The sequence below is a fragment of the Pinus tabuliformis genome, chromosome 4_2, assembly GCF_031772625.1.
Source record: "Pinus tabuliformis cultivar Carrire ecotype Pingquan chromosome 4_2, CPIR1, whole genome shotgun sequence".
NCBI classification, from domain to species: domain Eukaryota; kingdom Viridiplantae; phylum Streptophyta; class Pinopsida; order Pinales; family Pinaceae; genus Pinus; species Pinus tabuliformis.
In genome coordinates this window covers 433,675,303-433,684,691 of record NC_142304.1, presented here as the reverse complement: position 1 = coordinate 433,684,691, position 9,389 = coordinate 433,675,303, and the positions used below count along the sequence as shown (strand labels likewise).

The 9,389-nt window shown below is 34.6% G+C and overlaps 1 long non-coding RNA gene across 1 annotated transcript; it reads left to right on the top strand.

Moving 5' to 3' along the window:
* The first annotated feature begins 2,319 nt into the window (after positions 1 to 2,319).
* LOC149169821 (uncharacterized) lies at positions 2,320 to 3,287 on the top strand. The gene is made up of 2 exons (XR_016259412.1): positions 2,320 to 2,683; positions 2,843 to 3,287. It is a non-coding gene; the product is annotated as an uncharacterized LOC149169821 (long non-coding RNA).
* The last annotated feature ends 6,102 nt before the right edge of the window (positions 3,288 to 9,389 follow it).

Genomic DNA, 9,389 nt, shown 5'->3' with positions numbered 1-9,389 from the left:
ATAATATTTAGCATCTAGCCAACAAAATAAGAGCACAAAACAGTAAGTCGAAACCTGACAAGTTCATGGAACCTTAACTAGAAAAGAACCATTCTTACAAGAACTTGTGAATTCAGAGGGACACATTGTTGCAACCTGTGAATTCAGAGTAATAATAGTAGAGGAAACTAAAGCAATAGATGAGACTGGTGAAAGCAGGAAAAACATATTGAAAGAAGGCCTAAGCTCTTCACATTGCTGCTTAGTCTTGTTGTGCTCGAGGGAAACTAAAATAGCGAACGCAAAATATGGCATCAGCAACAAATGAACCGGTAAAATAAGAAACAACAATTACTAAGTCAAAACAAAAATAAAAAATAAACAGTAAATGTTTAATAGGTGCAAGAGACAGACTATGCTTGCTATGGAGTTTATTTTTCTCTACCAAATTTGAACTTTATTTTCAAAGATATTTGAAGTGTTAGATCAAAATAAAAATTTGAAAGGCCACTAAAAACATGAATCTGGAAATAAGATTGCAAAAATGTACAATCTGTAGATGAGTAGTAAGCGCATAGAGGTGTTTCTTTTCTATTTTTGAGATTGAATATTACATCTATAATTTGAATTGTAATCTAGACAAACATGACCATGAAGCACACTTCTTCCTTGAGTGTAGCAATATTGGTACTGGATTGAAATCAGATTGATTTTTACTGAATTGATGGTTGCTCAGGAGCTCCTTTTGATGTTTGTTCCACTGCAGTGCACAAACATGGATTTCCAAATCAAAAGCTGTCAAGGCCAATCACAGTCTGCAAATCTTGGAAACGAAAAAGTTGAGAGTTATATTCCTTACATGAGGCACAGGAAGATAGTAAATTTTGTTGTAAAAATTGTTCCACCCAAATAAATAGACTTTATGTTGAAAAATCGGGTCAGGATTATACCAACCAACCTCTTTCTACCATCAATTCTTTCTATCGCCAGTCTAGGAGCATGGATGGGAGTCCCAACCCATTACCTTTCTCTTACAAGATAAAAGCCTGTAATGAAAAACATATAATATTGTCAGTTCAAACACATGGCTTATAAATTAGGTAGAGTCCTGTCAAAAGAAGTGAACACAATCCCCTGAAATTTGTCTTTAAGCCCATAAGAATGTAAAAGTGCTTTAAAACACAAACAACTAAGTCTAGATGCAAAACTATGGTTTTGAGTTATGTCGTAGATAATTGACCACCATTTTTGTTGGGGTAACATGCTAGCTTGGCCATGTGGGTTTGGGTATTCACATGTGTGGTAATTATGGTTTGAGACATAACTAGATTCCATATTCGAAATGACAAGCATAAATAAATGGTGGGCAGGGCAAGGTAATCACTAAGCCAAATTTGACTTTACAAAGAACAATCTCGCTAAAGACTTCGCCAAAACTGTGTTGTTTTAAATTAGTCAGGCTAAGAAAGTCCAAACTCTAAGTTATTTAAAAAAAATAGTAGCTTTCCAAATTTTCAGGCTTCCACGATTTATCTAGTGGAATCTACATTGACATGTTTAGAGCATAGAATATATCCAAACTATTAAAAAAAAAAACTCCATGCTAGTTTGAGACTTTAAAAAATTATAATATCATTCGGACACTACCTAATCAGCATAGATTACACAAGTAAATATCAAGAGATGAACACTAGCTCGAGAACTGTAAGAATATCCTGATATATTTACGATATCAATAGTAATATGTACACTTCTCTAAATGAAAAATAAAAAATGGGAGATAGTGAATAGTTCTTAACTTCTTGATGCATGGTCAAAATGTAATTAGCATAATTATGTATAGAAAATGAAATGAGGGATTAATACCACATGTCCTCTTCCATAATAGTGAACTTTCATCAACCATGGCACAATTGTATCATTTTCAGCAGTTTTTGGAAGCTCGGCAATGGGATCTAAAGGTTCACCATGCTTTGTTAATATTTAACAAAAACAAACAAATTAACAATTAAAGGTACGTAAGACATACTCAAAAAATCAAGATAACAAATCACATAGTCACGTGAGTTGGTAAACAATATCAAGCAAGACAAATTTTGAAATATATGCATCAATTACCATATCCTTTTAGCTGAAGGTATTGAAAGACCCACCCAGATAATGTTGCAACAAGAAGAGAAGAAAGCATCCCAACTGACCCATCTCCTGCACCCTTTTTCTTATGATTGAGTGCAATATTTTCTGCTTTGCTTCTATATATTTGATACTAACTAACTAGATCCGCCTACCTTGCCCATCTGCTATCTTTATGTGTAGGTGAAAAAGGATCTCCTGCCACTCCTTACCTTAAAAAACTAGCTTTCAAGAATACTGGGTGGGAGATTCCCCCCCTTTCCAAGTTCCTATATTATCCCAACAAACCCGATTCGCCTCAATTCAACTGGGCAGAGTGTAGTGGACTTTATAGGTCTCCTCTGAGTGGCAAGCAGAATGGATTCGAGATGGTGTTTCCTTCTATTTCTTGTGGCTTTCTGCAAATGTGAAAAAGCCACCCAGTATACTCTGTACAAGGACCCATCTCAACCCATCTCTACTCGTGTGGACGACTTGTTGGCACAGATGACTCTCGAAGAGAAGATCAGACAGATGACCCAGATTGAAAGATCAATTACCACTCTAGATGTTATGATAACTTACTATACTGGTAACAAACACACATTGTTTATTTCATCTCAAAACTCTTTCTTTTATTTCTTTCCATCCTATATGCGGATCAAGAGATACAGATCTAAAATTTAGGATAACAACTAAAATGGTTAAGATGGTCTATTGTTGATGGTGAGATGGTATTGTTGGAATGTAGGGAGTGTGATGAGCGGAGAGGCAATGTGCCTGCACCTCAAGCATCTCCGGCCACATGGATGAACATGGTAGATGGTCTCCAAAAGGGTTCCATGGCCACTAGGCTTCAAATTCCTACGATATATGGGATTGTTGTTGTTCATGGTCACAACAATGTGTACGGGGCTACCATCTTCCCTCAAAATATTGGGCATGGAGCTACCAGGCATGTAGAGTATCAACTCGATTTTTTGTTCAAAACATTCCCTTGCAACTAGAAAATATCATGGCTAATGATTTAAACAAATGAGTAGGTTGAGTGGTCGGTTATATTTCATGAAAACCCTTAATCTCTGGAAAATACTAGAGAGCTTGGGTCTATATTTGTAGGAATTATTTTTTCATCATAATTAGTATTATGATTTGGAAAGTGACAAGGGCCACTCTGATTGCAATGGGAAAAAAGTTACGAGGCAACGATTTGAAAAGTAACTAGGGTCATCTGGATGATTATAGGAAAAATATTGAGTAAGTGAATTGGGCTAATAACAGAATGAGGGTGAAAATGTTGATGCTTAATATATGATGGTAACTCTAACTTTTCATTATCACCTTCAAAATCAAAATATTTTAAAAAGTCTGGCTAAAAACTCGTTTCGAGATTTTATTGATACAGGGATTCTGATCTGGTTAAAATAATTGGAGCAGCCACAGCTCTGGAAGTTCGATCTACTGGAATTCAATACACAACTTCTCCTTGTGTTACTATATGACTCTGGCACAAATGTGCATGATGGATGTTTATTCAAAAATGAGAGCCAAGTTTTCACTTTTGAGAATGGCTTGTTTGATGAGAGCAAGTTTGCAGAGATCCTCGATGGAAGCATTGCTATGAGAGTTGCAACGAGCATCCAACAATAGTCAAGGCCATGACAGAGATTATCTTTGACCTGTAGGGGTAGCCTCCTGCAAATTTTACAAAAGGGGTGTCTTATGTATCTGGACAATAAGTTTCAGACCTTTGTTTCAAAGGAATGAGACAATGTGTAATTCCTGGGAAAATTTGGTAGAATTGTTATACCTCAGATTCTGTAACATAAGGCATAGGGCGTCTTCTCTTTCCAGTGTAAACTATCGGTACATGTTACTAAAAACATTGAAAAAAATTCGGTATTTCGCTGTAATCAGGGAAAAAATATAAAAACGTTGAATTTCTAAATGCTGACCTCGATTCCGAGTTTTGAAAAGATAGGTATTCCAAAAGCAAAGAAACAATAAATAAGAGGAGAGAAATATTATGAAGAGTATTCAAAATCCAGATCTAGAATAGAAGAATAAATATTTTCAATTTAAAATATAAATGACAAATATTTTAAAGTAGAAAATCTGATATGGGTTAAAGACAAATGAAATTTTAAACTACCTACAGTTTTGGATTATAGTTTGTAAAGGGTATCTGATCAGCTGAGAAACAATCCCTACTGCGACACCATCCAAGTCATTGATCGGCGCATCAGGCATTCTTTCTATTAACGGAATATATGAAAAAAGGCCCCAAATTCAGTCCCTCGAGTTCAAACCGTACAGAAACTAATAAACAAGAAACTAAAAATATTTTATACATTATTTACAAAGTAAATTACCTGGCTTGGGTTCCAATGTAGACTATTAGAGCAAAATAAAATATTACCTTCCAGAATGATTACAAAATAAGTCGAAATTTGAAAACCATTGCAATAGAACCCCAATTGAGAAAATATTACACCTTTTCGAACAGGTCTACAATATATGCATAAGTTGTAGAGACATGGACTCCACGGTGGAATGAACGAGGCCAAGGTTAAGGAGGGAAAAGTTTTGGTCATTGGAATGATGAGATAAATGGAATGACGATAGCCGTGGCCCTCATGTTACGTCCCACATAGTGTTTTCATGTGTAGGATGATTACTATGCTATGTCCACAATGGTTACAGACAAATAAAATGATGGTCAGCTTTAATATATAAAATTTGCATGGGCTAAGTGTGCCTCCTTCCTCACCAAGAGAGGTGTAACTCACCAGGAGAGGTGTAATAAGAGAACAAGTGCCTTTAGAGAAACTCAGTTTCCAAACACATAGTTTTTCATAGAGGATGGACTGGGAGTATTTGTGACTATGCCTCCTGTCTCACCACGAGAGGTGTTCGCCATGGGAAGTCTGACCTGCCTTCTCATGAGCTATAAGCTTTCTTAATAAACCCTGCACTACAAGAGGGAGTTAGAAGCTTAGGTGTGTGCCAGGATAAATCAATTCTATTGCCATTTGATAGCTATTTATAAATAGTTTGGCACCTGATATGAACGTACCTCAAGAGGCAAGAAGTGTGGTTAGAAAGTTGGATGACAAAAGGATTTGCAAGGTAGGATGCATGTTACTAACCTTGCGTAGTGTAATCCTATTCTAGCAACCAATAGATGATGCATGTTTCTTTCTTCATCATCCTCGCTCGCTTTCAGTGCTTCTGTCTTCCATGCTTTCCAGTCTGAATACTCTTTATGAACAAGGCATGTCCCTTTAGTGTCTCTAGGCCTTTGGGTAAGGTGCCAAGGATGGGATTTTATGTCTAACTACTCTTTATGAACAAGACCTGTCCCTACAGTGTCTCTAGGGCATTGGGTAAGCTGCCAAGGCTGGGATTTTCTTCAACGGGTCAGTCTCTACTTTGTGAGATCCCTTGTGTGGAGGGTCCTCGTAAAGCTGATATCCTAATGCGAGTTCCAAGGTACGATGTGGGCCTCTTCCGAGCTAACCTCGGGAAGAGGCCAGATAAGATGGTGAACTAAAACCTACGTTAATAATAAAACGTGGCAAACAAAAACATTCATTAAAATTAAAATATCATTGAAACTTTAACTTAAACCAAAGTTTTTGTCATTGATTTTTGTGTAGAGATTAATGACAAAGCTTCAACCAATTACTATAGTCACTGAACTAATAAGACGTTATTCATTACAATAATGATATAGTTAAAATGAAGGGATATCCAAGTATAATTTCATATAAGTAAGACGTTATTCATTACAATAATGATATAGTTAAAATGAAGGGATATCCAAGTATAATTTCATATAAGTAAGACGTTATTCATTACAATAATGATATAGTTAAAATGAAGGGATATCCAATTATAATTTCATATAAGGAAGAAATATTTATAGCACGAGATTCAAATAATATTCTACTTTTAATTGAAACAAATTTTTAATGATATATTATAAATTTTTAATGATATATTATAGATAAACCAACATAAATCTTTAGGATAAATATTACTGTAAGAGATTAAAATTATATTTTGGGGAAGAGATATTTATAGCAGGAGATTAAAATAATATTTTTACTTTTATGTGCAACCTACTTTTACTGATATATTGTAGATAAAATAAAGCAAGATAGTCTTTAGGATAAGTCTTTACAGTACGAAATTAAAATTATATTTTGATTTAAATGTTTTGGTCCAGAAGTTTAATTAGAATGACCGAAATTTCCAATGGAATCTAAACTCTATAGAGAGTTAAAAATAGAACACCTGCACGGGAAAATTTGTTGATTTTCTTTCTCATCCGAGAAACTCATAAAGTCTTTTCCAATTTGGCTTTTTCACCCCAGTGATTCCATTGATACAACTCTTATAAGCTATTAAGAAATAATGATTCTATTTCGCTTTTTTCCCAGTCATTCCATTAATACAACTCTTATAAGCTGTTAAGAAATAATGATTCTTGCGTGAGCTATTTTATGAAAAATAGGTTACTTCATGAAATAGTTGATGAGAAATGAAAAACATCATATTTTAGATGCTTATATATATTTACATGATATTCGCTTGCCCCTCACTACTTTTATGTGATTTTCCCCATTTCCAAGTGATCTTCCTTTACATTTTCATTTATGGGATACGGCTGTCTTTAGAGTTTTGGGCTTTCTTGACTCTATTGAGTAGATTTCTCTATCTTTTAACATTATTAGTAATTTTTTCCGTTCCTACTTTTTGTTGTTGCATCTTTTTTCATATTTATTTAGTTGCTTCTCTCATATTACCTTAATTACAATAATTACAATTGCAGATAATTATATATGCTCATAATGAAATCCTTAAGAGCTTGAGTGTGTTTAATGGTTAATAGCATGTGTTTCCTCCTAAAAAGTCACAAGTTAAAAACTAGAGGGGGTAGAGTATGTATGCATCTCTAGACAAATCATTGCACTCAGGTGGCTCCCTTGTCCCATAATCAAGAGAATCTCACATGCCAATTTGATATCTAGCTTGGAATTGACCTTAAAATTGGATAATAATAATAAGTCTCTTGTTCGACAAACAAGGGGATCTCATTTGTCCCATAAACAAGAGGATCTCATATGCCAATTTGATGTCTAGCTTGGCATAGACCTTAAAATTGGATAATAATAATAAGTCTCTTGTCTGTCAAACAAGGGGATCTCATATGTTAATTTGGTATCTGATGTCTAGCTTGGCATTGATCTTAAAATTGGATAATACTAATAAGTTGCTTGTCACACAAACAAGATGATCGCATACACCAATTGGGTCTCGTGTCCCATAAACAAGAGGATCTCATATGCCAATTTGATGTCTAGCTTGGAATTGACCTTAAAATTGGATAATAATAATAAGTCTCTTGTCTGACAAACAAGGGGATCTCGTACACCGATTTGGTTCTAATGTCTAGCTTGGCATTGACCTTAAAATTGGATAATAATAATAAGTCTCTTCTCCCACAAACAAGAGGATCGCATACACCAATTGGATCTCTTGTCCCACAAACAAGGGGATAGCATATGCCAATTTGATGTCTAGCATGGCATTGAACTTAATATTGGATAATAATAATAAGTCTCTTGTCCCACAAACAAGGGGATCTCATACACCATTTTGGTATCTGATGTTTAGCTTGACATTGACATTAAAATTGGATGATAATAATAAGTCTTGTCTCTCAGAAAGAGGAGGATTTCATACACCAATTTGGTATCCCGCTTGACGTTAACCTTAAAATTCAATCTATAGTATACCTAAAACAATTTCATCAAATTATATTTAATTTAATTTTATACCCTTGTCTTATTTTAATTAAAAATTATACTATTTAATATTATTAAATTTATTTTGAATCATATTAATTTTCTTAATTAACAACAATTTTAATTACGCCGTAAGGCGTTTCCCTCTAGGAAAAACTCCCCTGATTGTTACACTATCGCAAACTGCACCATTTGATTGATTGTTAGACGATTAAAACATTTTACACCGTTGGATCTCGACGGATTGAATTTTCAACTGACTCCTTGGTTTATGCCTCTTAACCGTATGTTCAACTGTTGAATGTTTAGTTATAACCACCTACCTCACATGCGTTTACTCCATTCTCTTTATCGGAGTATTAGTCTAGTGGGAACGCGGTACCTACTAGAGAGGAGGTAGTGGGGATCCTTTATTTTGTATTTCTTCATTGAAATCCATTTAGAAGTTTGTTTGTCTCTTTTAACTAATTTGAATGAATATGTATTTTTTTTCTGTATTTCAAGTGGATTTAATGTTTTGAACTCCATATAACAGAGTATAAATTATCTTCAGAGGAAGGCCAAGTGTTTTCAGAATTAAAGATTTTACTATAGAATGAACAATGTGTACAAAACCAATCTGATCAAAGTGAGGGGTTTGTGTTCCTATCTAGACCTTTGTACACCTGGGAATTCTTTTTACACCCTTGTTTAAGAAAATGTTCATAACGAAGGTTATATTGTGTTTATTTTTCATTGTTCATTTAAAAATAAAAATGAGTAATTTCTCTTCCTAACCACCTGCCTCACATGTGTGTACTCCATTCTCTTTATGAGAGTACTAGTCTAGTGGGAACTTGGTACCTGCTACAACGCCTACTCGATATCCTCAAGTGGAAACTCTGCAGGTGCCTTTAAGACAAATCGAGAGGATGTTTGTTGCAACTGATGGATTGACCTTTGCCTCCATCTAGCAAGAGCCAGGGATTTACTTGGAGAAAGAAGTCGTTGTCCAGGAAGACACGAGGATTTACTAAAGAGATATGTAATGAAATTATTGCCTAGTTTTGGAGACGAGGTTGTGGGGATCGTTTCTTCGGTATTTCTTCATTGAAATCCATTAAGAAGTTTGATTTGTGTATTTTAACTAATTTGAATGAATATGATTTTCTTCTTATTTCAAGTGGATTTAATGTTTTGAACTCCATATATCAGAGCAGAAATTATCTTCCGAGGATGGCCAAGTGTTTTCAGAATTAAAGATTTTACTATAGTATGAACAATGTGTAAAAAACTAATATGATCAAAGTGAAGGGTTTACGTTCCTATCTAGACCTTTGTACACTTCGGAATTTCTTTTTACACTTGGGCATTTTTTTTACACCCTTGTTTAAGAAAATGTGCATAACGAAGGTTATATTGTGCTTTTTTTCATTGTTCATTTTAAAAGAAAAATGAGTAATTTCTCTTCCTCCAGAGGTAAAAGTGAACATCATCTTTATTTGA